Raw genomic sequence first — 17,593 nt, forward strand, 5'->3', positions numbered from 1 at the left:
CCTGAGCTGGTGCTTGGCTATGTCAGCTGCATCTCCCTCTTGCTTTCAGTGATACCACAGATCCTTTGCCATATGACATCCCATAAGTTGCAGCTGAGTGGAAAGCACAGTGAGAAGGTATGGCCGGTAGGGAAAAGATAGGGCAGCTTGATGCATGATTCTCCCCTTTCAAATCACTGTGGGTCTCTGTAGTGGGGTCTTTGTGCTACTGTTCACTGCAAGCTGTGTTTTCCCACTGTTATTCCCTGTCTCCCCAATGCAACCTCTTTAAGTGTTATGTATAAATAAAGATGATGCAAAGTCTCCACTGAGGGAGTTCCTGTTGTCTCAAAGCACTGGCTGCATCAGTGATGTCTGTTGTACCACAGCACTTGTCACTGCAAGGCAAAATGGAACTTGTTTTCGTTCTCAGGATTGCTTTTCCTATGTACCAAAGAGGAATGGACACGATTGTTCCATCCCAGAACGTGAATGGATGAAAGAATATTGAGTTTGCATTTGAATGCCTCTCCCTTCCTATAGGATTTGCCAGGGTGCAAGTGCTGACTGAATTGTTCTGATGCCATTCAGGAGAGCAGGAATGCCCATTATATCACTGTGATGAGCTGCCTGGCTGGAAAAGGGAAGCGAAAGTGCAGCAAGTAATTGGTTTGAGCTGCTTTCCTTTTAAACTAGACACTTCTGTCCTTCCATAAAGGATGTCTCTTCTGAAGCTTTAATGATTACTGTTATATCTTTAGATGCTTTGAAGCAGTAAGAAGAAAAAGCTTCTTTTCCATAGATGCTCTGAAGCTGGCAGATGAAGTGGATGGTGAAGGCAGTGTTCTGCATTCCCACTTCATCTGGGGACATAGATCACAGAGGATTAGCTGATTGTCTCCTAGCAAAAACAGCATGAACCACAATGAGGGTGACACATGCCTCTTTATGGCTTCCTGAAGCATCTTTGCAGGCTATTGCACACAGTGTTTACAAATACCACCCTCTAAAAGGGTAAATGCTCTGTCTCTGGCTTGTCCTTCATTAAAACTAAAGCTCCAGGCCCAAATAAAGGCTCCTTTACCTGGGACCAACCTCTGGGTGACAGGAGTGGGTCTGCTCTAGGTGATGCTCCTCCATGAGGTGCTTTAACAGCTGGTTGCACTGCATTTGAGTCTCTACAGTGCTGAAATCCTAGGGGATAGCTGTATTCCCCTTTGATGTGCTTGGAATATGGTGGGAAAGGCACACACAGGAGGGGATAACTTTGGGGAAGGCATCAGCAAGCTGCTCTGGTCCACAGGGTTACTAAAGCACTCCTTCAACTCCTTCCTTTAACAAAGAGCCAGCACATTTCAAAGCACAGGATCCTCAGCCCATGAGCAGTGAAACAGCCATCAAAGGGAAAGAGATGGCAACTGATCGTCTGCCAGCCGTGTTCATTGCCATTCTTCCCTTCTGCTGTGGCCTTCTGTTCCCTCCCTGCACCTCTGCTGCCTGCATCTCTCAGCTTGAAGAGTTAAAAGAGCTGGAAGTTCCGGAGGGGACTGTGGAGAACCAGGAGGAAGTTCTGCTTCCTGAGAAGGAGATCTTATGCTGCAGGATAATCAGGCTTTGCCCGCGGGTGATGCTTGGTGCCTGGGACAGATACTAGGTAGGAGCTGCTCTTCCTTTTGCTCATCCATCATTTAGTCCAACTGATTTCACAAGGACAGCGTTCCTAAACTTACGGTGCAAGTATTGGTGTGAGCCATTCCCGCTGCTGCTTCGGCACAAGGAATTCAGAGTTCTTGGCACCAGCCTTCCTAATAAACAAGAATTGATTGCATTTGGTGGTTTACCTTAGAGAGAGTTTTAATAACAAAGGGGAAATGAATCCACCTGCAAGCACCCTGGTGGAACAGAGCTCCCGTTGGATGGCTCAGGCTGTACCCCAAGGCTGTCCTGTGCACAAACACGTTGCAAGCAGTGCTGTAGCTCTGACGTGGAGCTGGCTTGATCCTAAATTTCCTGTAGCGGGTACAGAGACATCCTTAATATCCTCATGCTTGGATCAGCTCCCGAGGGCAGCTGCTCCAGGCTGCTTTCTGCAGGGCTGATGTGCCAGGCAGGGCCTGCACCCACACATGGTGGGGGGAAAGGGTGCTACCAAGCGATGCCTGCCTCTTCTGAGCCCTCACACACAGGGCTTTGTCCTGTGAGCTCCCAGCTGAGAGCAGAGCTCACCCATAGCTCTGCTTAGCTGAAGGAGGACGGAAAGAAATTCATCTTCCTTTTAAAGTCCTACTCTGTATGGATTTATGGATTTCATTTCCCTGCAGCATCTTCCCCAGGATTCAAAGCCATCACATTAACCTGGTACTGATGTACCTCCAAAGACACTAACACATATTTGCACCCGACAAGGTGCAGTGTTTGCTTGTGCTTCCCTGCTCCTCTGTCATCACTAAACGGTCTGCATCCAAAGCTGATGGAATCACCAGAAAGATGCCATGTCTCTGTGGGTGTTTCCTTATGACTTATCCTTCCCACCAGGGCTGGAAGCAGATGTTCAGGCAAAGGGGAAAACAAGAGAGACACAGTTCTATGGCCACTGTTGTGTCAGGGCTGCGAACATGCATTGGGCACAGTGCTAAGGCAGAGCTGGAATCCTAAATACACACACACAGATGGACACAAGGGGGAATCATGCAGCTGAGCAAAATATAGGAGGCTTCCTACAGGCTTTCCGTGTCTCTTGTTGGTAATATGCCTAAGGAGTGTTGATGCTGCTCATGTGCCTCACTTTCACCCTTCCAGGTGGGTTCCCCATCAGTGAAAGGTGTTCTTGGTGACAAGTATTTAGGATTACTTGTTATCCCTTTCCTCTGTTACCGACTGCTCACATTGCTCCTAAGTGGCTTTGCTGATAGTCAGCCACAGCACCTAAGGACCAGCTTTCCTACACCAAGGAAGGGTTTCAGGAGGCCAGGCTGAGCACCCCAGGGCTCAGGATCCATGTCTGTGTGTGGATGGAGTTTCTCATGGGGATGAGAGGCAGACTCGTGGGGTCCCTTCCAGTCTAACTCATGTGATTGTCATGTTCCCTTTCTTTTCCCCTTTTTCTTTCTTTGGGATCATGTGTTTGGCCTGATGAGGTGCCAGGGTTTTGCATCAGCCGCTGCTGCAGGGCACACAGCCCTCCTGCTGCCCTCCCAGCGGTTAACTCATTCACTCTCCTTAGCACAAAACCTCCTCTTCCTTACAAGCATCAGCTTGAGAGTTCTTCATCACCTCTGCTGCCCGGTAAGACATGAAGAGCTCTTCAAGGCTATGAAGGGCATGCTGAGACCAGTGTCTGTGTGCAAGGAACCAGGATCTGCAGCAGCATTTCCTGGTGAATTCCTTGGGTAGAAAATCACCCCCAAAGACCTGAATGTGCCGAGCAAGCGACTCACATCGAGCCACAGCAGGATAGGTTCTTATATGAACAATCATAGAATCATAGAATAGTTCGGGTAGGAAAGGACCTTAAGCTCATCCAGTTCCAACCCCCTGCCATGGGCAGGGACACCTCACACCAAACCATGGCACCCGAGGCTCTGTCCAACCTGGCCTTGAACACTGCCAGGGATGGAGCATTCACAGCCTCCCTGGGCAACCCATTCCAGTGCCTCAGCACCCTCACAGGAAAGAATTTCCTCCTTATATCCAATCTAAACTTCCCCTGTTTCAGTTTTAACCCGTTACCCCTTGTCCTGTCACTACAGTCCCTAATGAAGAGTCCCTCCCCAGCATCCCTATAGGCCCCCTTCAGATACTGGAAGGCTGCTATGAGGTCTCCACGCAGCCTTCTCTTCTCTTCAGGCTGAACAGTTTCTCTGGGCCAGGCTTATGGAAGGTGAAAGAGAAATCCACAACAGCAAGGGAGGGAATGTGTTCAATGTGTAAGAGTTTCCTTCTCATAAGGAAGTGCTGTCACAGCCTGTCCAACTTGACACCATGAGCTCATCGCCTCACCCCTCCGCTTCCATGGGCAGACTTGGACATGGGCTTCAGCACCACTGTGGATATGTGTTTATGGAAACTCTACACAGATGATATATGGATTTAATATGCTTCCACAAGTGGCAAGAGGAAGAGCTTCTCCCAGCGTGCAGGCCTGTTAAGGAATTTCTCTGATTTGTACTGTTTGTGAGCTCGTGATGCATAAGCCAAGGCATTCCTGAAGTAAAGAACAAACTCTTCTCTCCCCCAAGCATAGATCTGGCCTAGCACTGCTGCAATCAGTGCAGACACTCTACATGTGCAGTGGGGTAAATGACAGCGAAATTCTAAGCCAGAGGAAACCAGGAACTGGAGATCCCATTCCCTGCTCCCTGCATTTGCCACTTGAAGCTGGAATGTCGAAGCCATTTGCCAGTGCTTTCAGCTGGGTATTGGACCTCTGATGCCTTCAGTTATTGGAGCACTCAGCTGGGGGTAGAGCAAATAAGAACCATCTGTCAAGCTGAGCTGAAATCAGGAAGATCTTTTGGAGCCAAGGACAACATAGCATTTATTGGAAGGATGCTGAATTCCTCCTTTGAGGGAGACTGGCGGGAAGGAAGCTGGAACCTTCCATGTTCATAAGGGGAAGTCAAATGTAGACTCCAAGGGTAAGGCTATTGCTGCCTGGGCTATTGTCTGAGACCGAAAACTGAGCATCCTCCTGCTCCCACGGGAGCTCTGCCCACACTGGGAGGGCTGTTAGAGCCTGATCCCAGTTACAGCCATGCAGTGGGTAGCGAAGGGACCGCGGCTCTGTGTCTCCTGTTGGGGTAGGTCCTCCAGCACCCAGCGCCCAGCAAGGTGCATTAAAAGGACCCAAACTCCTGTGAAGTGCAGGCATTCTCACCCAGAGGGTCTCTGCTTCTTCCTAAGAGTTATTAGGGAAGCGCTGTTGGGTTGGCGGCTCCTCTCCATCTCACCACAGGCAGTTCAATACTCCATGTGTGCTGTGAATAACTCCCCGGGGTAATTTGGCAGGGATCTGCATGGGAACGTAATTCCAATAACATATATCATGGGCAATTTCGTTTGGTGTTGCTAACTGCTTAATTGTAACTTCAATGTCTTGAGGGAAATTTCCATAGTCCTTCCCCTCCCGCCTCATTCTCCGAGCTAACAAATCACTGCAGATCATTCCAGCTCTGCTGGAAAACTCACTTGGAGCGAATGGAAGTGATTAAAGAAAGGATAATCAGGGAGCCCCTGCCAAGGGCTCCTTCACTCTTCAGCCGATCCTCTAAGTGCCTGTGGAATGGGTCACAGCCTGCAGCCCTGTCCTGGGAATACCGGGACTTGCTTGGGGAGCTGTGGGAGCTGGTGTCCAAAGGAGAGGGGCAAAGGTGGGATGGAAGTGGGGATTTAACCCGGTGCATCCAAGCCTCAACCTACATCAGAGTAATCCCTCACAGGAGACAGGGCTGGGCCAACCAGGACCATGGTGTTTCTTGGGTTCCTATCTGGAAGCTCATAGCTGGATTGGGCTCTGGTGTTCCCCTTTAGCTGTCAACTCCCAGTCTGGATTTCCCCCTCATTCCATGTACTGTTGCCAAGTGCCTGATGTAGCTTGGCCTGTGCTGCAAGAGCAGGAGTTCCCCTGTGTGCCCAGGCATCAAGGTGGTGCTGGGGGCTGAGTCTGATGTGGGTGCCTGGTGCATCCAGGGTAGAGGCAGACCTTTTGCTCCTGGACACTGTGCTCTTTGGTCAGCACCAGAAAGGCAAGACCCACTTAACTTCATAGTGTTTTATGGCCAGACTGAGAGCACACAAAGCCGTGGGGCTGGGTGGAAGCAGCACTGAGCATGGGCTGGATCAGTGTCTCAGTTCCAGCCTTGGCTCAGCATCACCATCCTGTGGGCTCTCTCCTTCCAGCCCTGCAACTGGGCACTGATCCTGGTTGAATCCCTTCTGGTTTACACCATCTCTCACTGGAGTTCTGGTCCTATTTAGCTGGTGAGGGCAGAAAAATGCCAAGGTTGAAGGAGCAGATGATGGTATATCCCATATATATGTGTGATGGCATGATCCCATGATCTGTTCCTGGACTCTGGTGTCATTTCACAACAGAAAGCCCAAGGGGATCAGTGTGCCCTGGCACAATGCACACATTATTGTCAGTGCTGGCAATCACCTCCCCAGCCCCGTCACTGCTCTCCCTTTGACCTTACCCAAACCACACTGGGAATGCCGGCCCTGCTCCCACAGAGCTGAGCTGCCGAGGGGAACAATCCCTCTGCCTGTCTGCTTCCATCGATCCCTTGGGAAGAGCAACACAGAGGCAGGATGGGCAGCACTCCCAGGCTGTGTGGTGGCAACCCAAGCATAGGATCTACACCCCATTCCCTGACTGGGGCCTGCTCCTACTGGGAAAACAGGGACATTCATCAGGCCAACAAAAGAGCTGGTTTTCATGAGACGAGCCCTGCACTGGCCACATCGGATGCTCACTGCTGCAGCGGTCGTTGCTGTCACGGTTTTGCCTCGTGTTTCTGCTCTCTGCCAGCACATGAGTGCATGGAAAGGCTGGCAGTGGATGTGGGCAGGCAGGGCAGCCTGCAGGGTGCTGGGACTGGACCACGGGGGCGGGTGGGTGCATTGGAATGCCAGCAGCAATTCAATCCCTGTCTGCTTTCCGAGCCTCATCCTCCCTGGCCACGCAGCAGAGGTGTGAGGGGCTGTAACTGGGAGCATGGAGGGAGGACCCTCAGCACCCATGTTCAGTTCCACCAAATGGGGTGCTGAGCTGTGCTCCAGTGATGCTGGGGAGGGACTCTTCATTAGGGACTGTATGTGACTGTATGACAGTGATGCTTCATTAGGGGCTGTAGTGACAGGACAAGGGGTAACGGGTTAAAACTGAAACAGGGGAAGTTTAGATTGGATATAAGGAGGAAATTCTTTCCTGTGAGGGTGGTGAGGCACTGGAATGGGTTGCCCAGGGAGGTTGTGAATGCTCCATCCCTGGCAGTGTTCAAGGCCGGGTTGGACAGAGCCTTGGGTGCCATGGTTTAGTGTGAGGTGTCCCTGCCCATGGCAGGGGGTTGGAACTGGATGAGCTTCAGGTCCTTTCCAACCCGAACCAGTCTGTGATTCTAATGCTGGTTTGCTGGCAGCGCTGCCCAGGGGACCTGTCCTTGTGTTCCTGCCCTGAACCCAGGCCTAAGGACTCCTCTTGTCTGAGCCAGCTGCAAGGAGGAGCCACAAGCTGTGTGCCCAGGGCATTCCCTGCCTTCAGTGATGTGGCTGAGAGCCGCTGAAGGGGGCACTGGCCCTTAAAGAGCACCCCAGCACTGAGCCATGCCACCTGATGAGCATTTAGGGGTTACATTCAGCTTCCAACCAACTAGCATGGAAGCTCTGCAAGTCCATGGCAGCAGAGACACAGAACTGCACAGGAGGGTTAATTCCTGCTGCTCATCAGCGAGCACTGCTCTGTTCCTGCTCTGCAGCAGCAGGGTTAACACACCAGTGGGGTAAAATGACTCTTTTATCAACACTTTTCATCTGCACGGCTCCAAGCAGGAGGTGCCGAAGCCTTTGTGCAGTGTTGCAATCCCCATTGCCTTGTCTGTGACTGTTCTGCCCATCTGATCACCAGCACAGGGGAGGGAGCACGGCTTCCAAGCCCCTGCAGCGACCTCATCCCTCTCCAGTGAGCGTAGAGGAGCGAGAACCTCCCTAAGGAAGATGGGTTTAGATAGCACAGTGAAACTGCAAATAGAAAGTGCCTGGGGCCTGGCTTGGGAACTGAAAGGGACAGTGGCCAAGAGTGTGAAGGGAGCTGGCTCCAAGTCCCCTGTCTGCAGGAGAAAACATGGGAACGCAGTTGGCTTGAGTGGGTATCACTATGAAAGCAATCTGCACTTGGGATCTGGTGTTCCTAAGGGCCTGGCTGCTGGGAGCTGCTTAGCAGATCCCTGGCATCTCCAGGGCGTGAGACTGAGTGGGGTACAAGTAGAGGCTGTGGAGGGTTTCCCATAGGCATAGACCGGTCATTGCCCACCTTTAACTCTGCTTACCCTTAATACTCCTCGGGGAGGAGGAAGGGAAAACAGGAGTTGTCCTATTTCTTCCCCTCTGGTGTTTCAGCGTATGCATGCAAGGCTCTGGAAACGTGGGGCTTTGACCAGATCTGCTGGCACAAGTTACCTAACTGGATATATAGAGAAGAGCTAAAAAGCCATTCCCAGCCCTTTTAGTTGACATCCTGTCTCTGGGGCTGCTTTGTAAGACAGGACATCACTGCATGAAGCAATTTGTTCCACTGCCGACACAAGCGGTGGGCTCAGCATCGTAAAGGTCAAACCATACTGGGAAGGAGTCAGACCAGAAGATACTGACGTGCTTCTGCCCCCCGGGACTCGGTGGGCGATGCTCCAGCAGGTATAAAGCAGACAGGATGTGCAGGGCTGGAGCTGGAAGCTCAAGGACAGATAAGAAGCAAGGCCAAGAAAACAACTCCCAAGCAGCCCTGTCTGCTTCTCTGCTTTCGCATGCTGCCAGTTTCGCTTGCGCCTGCTTGCATTGTTTCCCAAGTACAGAGCAGAGAATAAGGAAACCAAGCCCTGGACCCTAAACAGATGAGCGGAGGTAAAAATAGCAGCCAGGGGAGCAGACTTCCTCCCAGACATCAGCATCGTGCTGCTGGAAGCCAGGAATATCTGCTTGCCTCCTGGGAAGTCCTCCTGACTCCTTCACCAGCTTCCCCCAGGCTGTTTCAGCAGCAGCAGTAGGGATGCTGGGGGTCTGCTTGGGAAGGATCTGCTGAGCCAGTGTTCACAGCCTCTTCCCACAGACCCCAGCAGGGTTTGCTGTCCAGTTTGAGAGCTTTGGTGCTGTATAATCAAGCATTAAACTGGGCTTCTCCAAGTCTCACTCCTGCCTCATGTGGATCTGAGTGGGGATGTGCATGGAGATACTGGAGCAGCTTCTGGATGTGGTTTTGATAGGACCACATTGGTTTATCAGTAACAAACACAGTGCCTGCTCTGCAGCAGTGTTTTACTGCACGTGTGAGGAGCAGAGGAAGCTCCCTTGAAGCCTCTGCAGCTGGGGAAAACAGAGGAATGCTTGTCCTGAAAGGGAACCTGGGGCCTGGATCAGCCTCTCTACACCAACAGCTTTAGAAAGCCCTCCCACTGCTGTGACCCAGCCTGGCAGCAGGGAGAGCTTGGCTCTGGAGCCCATGATCCCATGCTGGCTTCCAGCCCTTAGAGTCCCCCCTTTCAGCTACCCTGGATCCCAAAGCTTGCCTGCATCATCTGCTGCCGAGGTGCAAACAGAGTCCCTCCGCTCGCACAGCGCTCACTGTGTGTCAAAGGAACCAGTGTTAGCTGAGTCCAAAGGGAAAACCAGCATCCTTATCTCTGGACATGAGCTCACCACGTTCAGGGACTGATGTTCCTGCTTTACCACAACAGCACATGGGAAGGAGGAGAGAGATCCAACCAGTTGTCTGCTTTTCCCCATGGGCAGGGAGGGTAGAACTGTACCAGCTCGTGGGGCCAGATGCTTTCCCAAAGCCCACTTTTCCTGCAGGCACCAGCTGCTCCTCACGCTGCCGCTGCCATGGAGTTGCCATTTAGTTTGCTCCTGCTTCCTGGCGCCGCTGGAGCCAAAGGCACCAGGCAGGCACCGCGTGTGCTACTCTGACATTTGCTTTCGAGTCACAACTGGGCTCCAGATACCTCGAAATCCAGAGGGCAAAAAAGAAGCATGGACAGCAAATCAATGAGTCAGGCTCCTTCACACCACAGGAGGCTTTTAGTGTGGGTTAGAGGGAAAGAGTTCATTCAACCTTCTGATTGACTGCCTATTAATAATGCAATCCTCCATATCCTGCACAAATAGAGGGAGCGGGGTAAGACAGAAACCCTTTTGCCTTGATGCAATTAAGGCTGTCAGCAGTTGGGTAAGAGCGGGATAAAATAACCCTGTTGTTTCCTAGTGTGCACTCAGACAGGCTCTGTGCCTGCCTGCCTGCATGGGCGAGACCATTCCTGCCTTGGCAAAGCAGCTTGCCTTGGGATTCACAAAGGTGCTGCGGGTGGAACTCAGCTCAGCTCTCAGCAAGGGCCTTCTCTTGATGGGGATTTTGGTGCTTGCCTTCATCACTTCACTCCTTGCCCTGGTTTTAACCACATCACCGAAGGGCGCGTTGCGCCGTTGGCGCTGTCCCATCAAGGCGGATGGAGGGCAGGGTTGGTTATGGCACGTGAGCTGGAAAAGCACACTATGGGATTTCTCGGAGCACAAACTGCATGAGCTTCAAGCTCCTTTCCAACACAAACCGTTCCGTGGTGCTGTGGCAACCAGGAGAGCAGCGAGTCCCTTTTGTTGTCCCAGCACTGCCTGGGGGGGTACAACGCAGCCCCAGGACTGAGCTGCTCTCCTGGGTAGCTGTGTTCAGAACAGATGCTCCATCTCACTGTCAGTCCTCCTGCACACGGGCTCCTCAGCAAAACCCCATGAACGTTCTGGAGACACAAAAATGCTCTCCAAAGCCTGGCCAAGTGTTTCTCTGCCACAAGACATTCGCATGAGGTCACTGTTGGAGTTCCTCCCGCTGTCTGCATCATTCCCAACCAGAAATGAGAAGCTTTCTCTTCGGGCTTAAGCCCCATCATGTGCAGGGATCCTTACCATGCTCTGCCACAGGATGTATCCGTCCCTGTGTTCCTGCTGGCAGCCTCTTTAGCATGGTTAATCTGCTGCAGAGGGATTCAGGATGTGTATTGCAGCGTCCATGACATACAGGCTCCAGCTTTCGTGCTCCTTCCAGAACTGCAACACAGGAAAGTGTTGTCATCGCTGATTAATGAGCAATTGGAGCAAGAAAGAGCCCAGGAATCCCTGCACTAACACTGCCTTTTGATCTGAAATCCTGGGAGATGGTTGATTCCAGCTGGAGTCAGAGGACCAATGTATAGGAGTGACAAGGATGCGGTTTGCTAGAGGCGGATGAGAAGTGAAGCAGTGCCTCCTCACATCGAGCCATAGACTGAGCAGAAGGCCCAGGAGAGAAGAGCAAAGAGCTCCCAGAACTTCCCCTCTGCTTTGGAGATGCAGGGGATTCTGTACAAGGACAGAAGGTTGCCCACATGCTTAACGATGCAAGTGATAACATCAACAGCCTCGGGGCGCAGACTGCACACAAAAGGCCCTTGTTTTGCGGCTTCCCCGTTCAAGCCTGCATCTGTTTTCCTTGCTTCCCCCTCTATCGTGTTTCATGCATCATTCCCTGCCTGACAAGCTTGCAATGGCCTCTCTAAAGCTTGTCAGTCGCAGAGCAGAGGGAAGAGACAGAGCACAGGAAAGGAGGAGCTCGAACTGGCTCCTGGTGTCTCTTATAGGGGATGTACCCGAACAGAGACATCCTTGGCAGGTGCCAGGATGTGGTGCAGGGGCAGAAAAGCCCCATGTGTGGGAGAACTCTGCAGAGCAGGCTCTGCCAGGCTTCCTCTGTGTGACAGACAAGCAGGTCGAGGGGTTAGGGCAGGCCCCACACTTAGAGCAGCTCGATGGGTGCAGAACCTCCCTGCTGCTTGCACAGCAGCACCCAGGTCACCATCGGGATGCGCCTAAGGGTGAGAACTTCCTCCCTTTTTTCCACCCTACATCTATATATCTATCTATCTATCCATCCATCATCCATCCATCCATCCACCCATCCATCCGTCATCCATCTATCTATCTATCCATCCATCCGTCATCCATCCACCCACCCATCTGCCCGCCCATCCATCCATCCATCCATCCACCCATCCATCCACCTATCTATCTATCTATCTATCTGTATCTATCTATCTATCTATCTATCTATCTATCTACCTACCTACCTACCTCCCTATCTCTATATATTATATATATCTATGCAGCTTTGGTTAGCCCTATCCTTTGAGAACTGGGAGTGAAAGTGGCTGTGGCAGTGGTAAGCACTACTTCATTTCTTACTCGGTTCAGTTCTGCAGCTGGGAAGGGGAGGAGCAGCTGGAATTGTGTTTTCCATGTTTCCAGTAGAGCCCAGGCTCCGATATCAGTGTGTACAGAGGTGTGGGTCTGTGTCAAACCCCACGATGGACTTCAGTTCATTGCCAACCTGAGTAACGCTTCTTATCTGATTGATTCCTCTTTCCTCTCCTGTACAGGGGGTGAGGAGTGGAGTCACAGATCCAGACGTCAGCATGAATCTGTTACTTAGTGCCACTTGATGCTGCTCCATGTGCCTGTTGAGACAGGAGCTGACAGTGGCAGTCCCAGGTGACTTCAGCAGATGATGATGTAGAAAGCAAAGTGTAGTTGTTCAAACGCAAAGGCCAAAGCAATGAGTCAGTGCTCGCCCAGAGAGGCTGCCAAGACAAATACACTTGTTCCAGGGGGATCTGGGGTGCCTCTGAGCATCTATTTACTGACTAATCTAGTGAGAAATATCTGCAGCACTCTTCTAGCTCTCCCTGTCCCAATTCAAGGCATGGGGATAGTGTTGCCTGTGGCAGAGCTTTAGGTCATTAGTTGGTAAAGCTGACTATATGCAAGGTCTGATTATAGATGTAAGGGGTGTCACTAGGGCTGGATAACCCTGCCCAAAACTAAACTGGAAAGCCCTGGAAATGTGAATAATTTACTGTTACTTACAAGCAAGCTTGGCACAGTCCTTATTGCTACACATTGCAACCCCAGTGCTGGTTCTTGCAACCCATGTGAGGGCCAAGTGTTCATGTTAATGTGTGCCCAAGTGTTTGCAAGTATTCCGTAAGCAAACTGCTGAGCAATGACTGTTATCCCCTGCCCTTAAATTCAGTATCCATGGGCTTATGTGCAGGACTGGGGGCTTATGAAAAACCCATAGTGCAGCCCTCTGTGCTGGCTGTCTTTGCTGTAGGGACCAGGCCATGGTGAGAGATGTGAAGCTTGAAGGAGAGTGCTAAACAAGAGCAGCTTTGGCTCCATACTTGCAGTGATGCCCCCACTGATGGGACTCTGCATCCACATCACCTTTCTTGACTAAAGAAACAATTCCCTGTCTGCAGAGGGAGCCTGTGCTTCCATGGAAGGATGGAGAGCAGGGAGGGTATTTCTGTCTAATAGTACCCCTTTGCTCTCATTGTTCTTCCATCACCGGGTCAAATATCGCAGCACCCATCTTTAGAACAGAAGCATCTTCTCCCCCAAATAGATGGGAATTGTTTCGATTGCTTTGCATGTGTCAAGTCACCTCTTTCTTTCGGGACTACTGGAATTGCAGCTATGTCCCTAGTCTGATGTGGGAGGAACCTCAGGCTGGCAGGGTTTCCAACCTAGGATCCCATACCCCAGCTGCCTTCTTGCAGCTGTGAACAGCAACGTGCTGGTGTTAAATCTTCCTTTGCTCCAGGATCCTGATCAGCTCCACTCCTTCATGTGGAAAGAGTGGGAGATGGTGATGTGTGGCGTTCACATGATAGAAGATGCTGCCTTTCTCCAGCAGCCGCTATGTGGGGCAGTGTGTTGTGTGCTGCATCCCATCTGTTACTTGCACGCTCCGAAGCCTGCATCCTCCAGGCAGGACATCTCAAGAACTTGCTGAACACGTGGAAAATGAAGACTCCATGCCCTGAAGGAGAAGCTCAGACCTGACTCAGGGCTCATCCCATGCTCTGCTCTGACACTGCCCAGCATGGGGGGGGACAAGTCACAAGAGTGAACCGGCCAGGCCCAGCTGGGCTGGAGGAGCCCTGCTGACGGTGCAGGGACTCATTCCCTCCCACTCCCACTCCAGCTGCTTTGCTGGGTTCACACAAAAAGGCTGATTGTGCTTTGTGCTTGAGGCTTTGTTCCTGCCCGCGTGTTTGTGCTTTGTTACTGAGAGGGGGTGAAAAGCTGCCCATGAAAAGTGAGCCCTCAGCAAAGCCCTGCTTAGAGCCCAGTCCTAAAGCCTAAAACTAAAGCTCTGATGTTCCTGGACCAGAGAAATAACAGCTACAGTGAGAGCCCCAGAGCGGCCCAGCTCTGCTCTTTGGCTGCAGACACAGATGTGCTGAAGCTGTCCCATCAAGCACACCAGCATCCAGACTCCTTCTGGAGCTAAGCTGCTCTGTTCTCAGCTGCTGGCATGAGGGCAAAAGCCTGGTACCTCTGCTCCCCTTCCTCCACCAGCGGAGGGAGTGGAGAGGCTCTGGCTGTCACCTGGGTATTGAGGCTGATGGAAAACGAGCCTCATCCTCCGCTGGCCCCAGGCTGTGAGCACAGCTTGGCCAGCACTGCTGCAGCTGTGCCTGCAGCGGGGGCCAGCAGCCCCTCCTGATAGGAACTCACAAGCCCTGTGCTGCTTCCCGTCCCTGCTGTGACCGGAGGTGGGCAGGATGGGTGCTCAGCAGCATCTTCGCCTGCTTCCCCAGCCACCAAACTGAGAACATGGCAAGATACGGACAAGCCTCTAAATATAGAGCACACCTGAAGCACAGCCACGGCTGATGGGAAGAGAAGCCATCCTGTGCTGCTGCTTCCCTCTATTCCCTACCATGGATGGGCTGGAACAGTGCTGCTGGTTCCCTCTATTCCCTACCATGGATGGGCTGGAACAGTGCTGCTGGTTCCCTCTATTCCCTACCATGGATGGGCTGGAACAGTGCTGCTGGTTCCCTCTATTCCCTACCATGGATGGGCTGGAACAGTGCTGCTGGTTCCCTCTGTTCCCTACCATGGATGGGCTGGAACAGTGCTGCTGGTTCCCTCTATTCCGTACCATGGATGGGCTGGAGCAGTTCTGGTGGTTCCCTCTATTCCCTACCATGGATGGGCTGGAACAGTGCTGCTGTCCCAGTTAGCTGCTCTAAGTCATGCCAGAGTTAACTCAGCCCTTCACGCAGCAGTGGCAGAGCCTGCAGAGCTGCATGGGGTATTGGGCTGTAAACCAGCCTTGATCCCTGGTGCAACTCAAAGACACTGGGTCCAGAAGGTGAAGTGAGCAAAACAGCCTCCTGGCGAGGAGGACATGAGCCTTTGGCTTGGTTATGTCTTTACTGGCTCCTCCCATAGACACCCTGCAGGCAGACCAGCCCAGGAACACTGCCCAGAGCCATGAGCATCCTCTGTGTGTATGCAGAACCTGCCTCTGCTGTGCCTTGCTCTCCTGTGTGTGCCTGCAGGCTGCTCTGGGGCTGACATGGAAGAGACTACAAGCACATAGGGAGGCACAGAACTTGCTGGTCAATGGAAAGCAGCAGCTTATTGCATAGCTGGAAATGCCTTAGGAAATGCCTCAGGACGGCTCTCTTCAATGGGGCTGTTCCCAGTTGTCTGGGCTTTCCCAGCAGGATAGAGATAGCGGATGGAAGTCAAGCAATAAGGAAAAGGATCCACTCCAAAGAATATCCTTTGGTTTCAAAGCTGACTGCTACATCCAGACCTTGTTTGTACTGCTTGGAAGTGGCTCCAGTTTTCTGCTTCCTGGCAAACAAAGTGAGCTGTAGTCTGATCCAGCTGGGAAAAAGGAGGCAGGAATCTGGTCTTAGGGGCTCCTGGGTTGTGATTCTGCATGTAAAGCTGAGTCTGAGTGCTGGCAAGTCCTGAAGAGCCAGCCCCAAGTCCTGTTAGCACTCCAGTCAGTGTGTCCCATTGGTGAGGATGCTGGTTTGGATTTGGCCAAAAGGCTGCAGTGCAGCCTGGCTGTGGGGAAAACCAGGTTTCAATTCAACATAAAGAGCGCTGGGTTCTCCAGGGACCACTTATTGGAAGTGCTGGGTCTGGAATGAAAGGCACTTCCAATGTGAGCTGAATGCACAGGACTGAAGCAGTGAAGCAGAGAGCTCTCTCTGTCAGCCTTTCCCTGGCAGGGAAGCTGATGCATGTGGACAGCCACTACTATCTCTGGCAGTGGGATGGAGGATGCTTTATGACAGCCCAGCAGATATTAACTCAGCCTGCTGCACACAGGAGGAGCCTCTGCAGTAACTGGGACAGAAGAGACCAGAGATTTAGCCAAGTCTGACCTCCCTGACAAAAGGAGCAATCCAGAAGCCTCTCAATGAGCAGTGAACCACTTCCATTGCCTTTTGCTGTTTCTGCTGGTTTACCCCTTCACTACTGCCCATCTCAGCTGTGAATCGCAGGCAGGAGCAAGGAGAAGCAGCAGTCTCTGGGCCTGTGGTACCCTGGGTTCAGATGGGTAAGAGAGCTGGGCTGTGGCCTCAGCTCTGCTTTACACTGCTGGCATCCAGCCCTCCTGCTCTGCCCCTCTCCCTGTATCAGGTTGCTCGTTGCCCTGCTCCTGGGACTCCGCAAATGATCTCATTTGTTCCTACAGATTGAAGCCAGTTCAGAGGGAAGGTGAGAGCAAGAAGCTGCTTGAACTACATGGGACTTTGTGAGCTTGGAAGCAAAGCTGGCCCAGCTGCAGTCCAGAGGCCGGCTGCTGCACAGCTCCATCAGAAACTCAAAGGGCTGCATCCAGGGGTCTGTTCTCCCTCCTCTCACCCCTTTCAAGCCCATGAGGACACTGTGTATTAGCTCTTAACAGACACGTCTGGTTTTATATCTGGCTCAAAGTAACAGTGCAAAGCCCCATACCAGCCCATCACTGCAGTTCTTAAAGGGCTGTAAATGCCTTTACAAATGGGAAAGAAGCAGCAGCTGCTGTTAGCTCTGGGCCCGTTGTCCTGAAGACAATAGGGGCATTGTATCATTAAAGCATGGTTCTGTACATCCTACAGAATAACTGTGTGATGTCTTGCCCTGTTGTATGGATTACATGAGACGCAGCTCAGTCTTGGAATGGTCCACTCATTCAGGACACACTTTTTCAGGCCTGGGACAATGTCAGTGCCTGGTGTTGGGAGCTATGTGCAGACCAGCTTCCTCCCATCAGCAGCTGTGCTCCACAGGCTGTGCTGGGACAACGTCAGCAGATGGAGTTTGCAGGGTCACAGCTCTGCACCAGCTCTGAAGCAATGCAGCAGCACCAAGACCTACCAGCTGGAGCTGGCCCTGTCTCTTCCTTCCAGTCCTATCTCGTTCCCTCTGGTTCCTGCTTATATTCACTGAGGTGATCAGACTAACACAGTGGTAAAAGAGCGGTGCTCATTATAATCATAGCATCATCAGCCCACTTTTGGGGCAGCACTCGGAGTGTTCTGGTCCTGGACAGGTGATTAGATGGACAGAGGAGGGTCAAGACCAGTGCTTTCCTTTTGGACTTGCCTTGAAGACGGCCTTCTTGGTGAACTACTGCTCTCGTAGGGCTTGAAGTCCTGCTCTTCTTGATGGGCACTGTGGATGCTGTGAGGAAAAGGATGCAGAGGCATCACCTTCCATCCAACATCCTGTGCAGGCTCCTTATTGCACTCAGCAGTCTCCTGATTTGCTTGCACAGTGTCAAGGCTTTCTTTGTCCACCTCTATCCAATACCCCCTCCACTGAGTGTGCAGAGGCTGGAAGGGCTGCAGCTGGGACAGCTGGCCTGAACTGACAGCAGGGATATCCCTTAACATATGATGTGTTTAGCAGGAAGAACTATGGCAAAATGGGAGTGGGAAGGCATTTGTCTTCCCAAGTACCTTTGGTTTGAGGCCCTGCTTTCCAGGAAGTGCCTAAACATCTGTTTGCTACGGGA

This window comes from Neopsephotus bourkii, unplaced genomic scaffold (genome assembly GCF_033783945.1).
Source record: "Neopsephotus bourkii isolate Nb327-2 ecotype Australia unplaced genomic scaffold, CSIRO-AGI_Nbou_v1 NB_593, whole genome shotgun sequence".
Classification (NCBI taxonomy): domain Eukaryota; kingdom Metazoa; phylum Chordata; class Aves; order Psittaciformes; family Psittacidae; genus Neopsephotus; species Neopsephotus bourkii.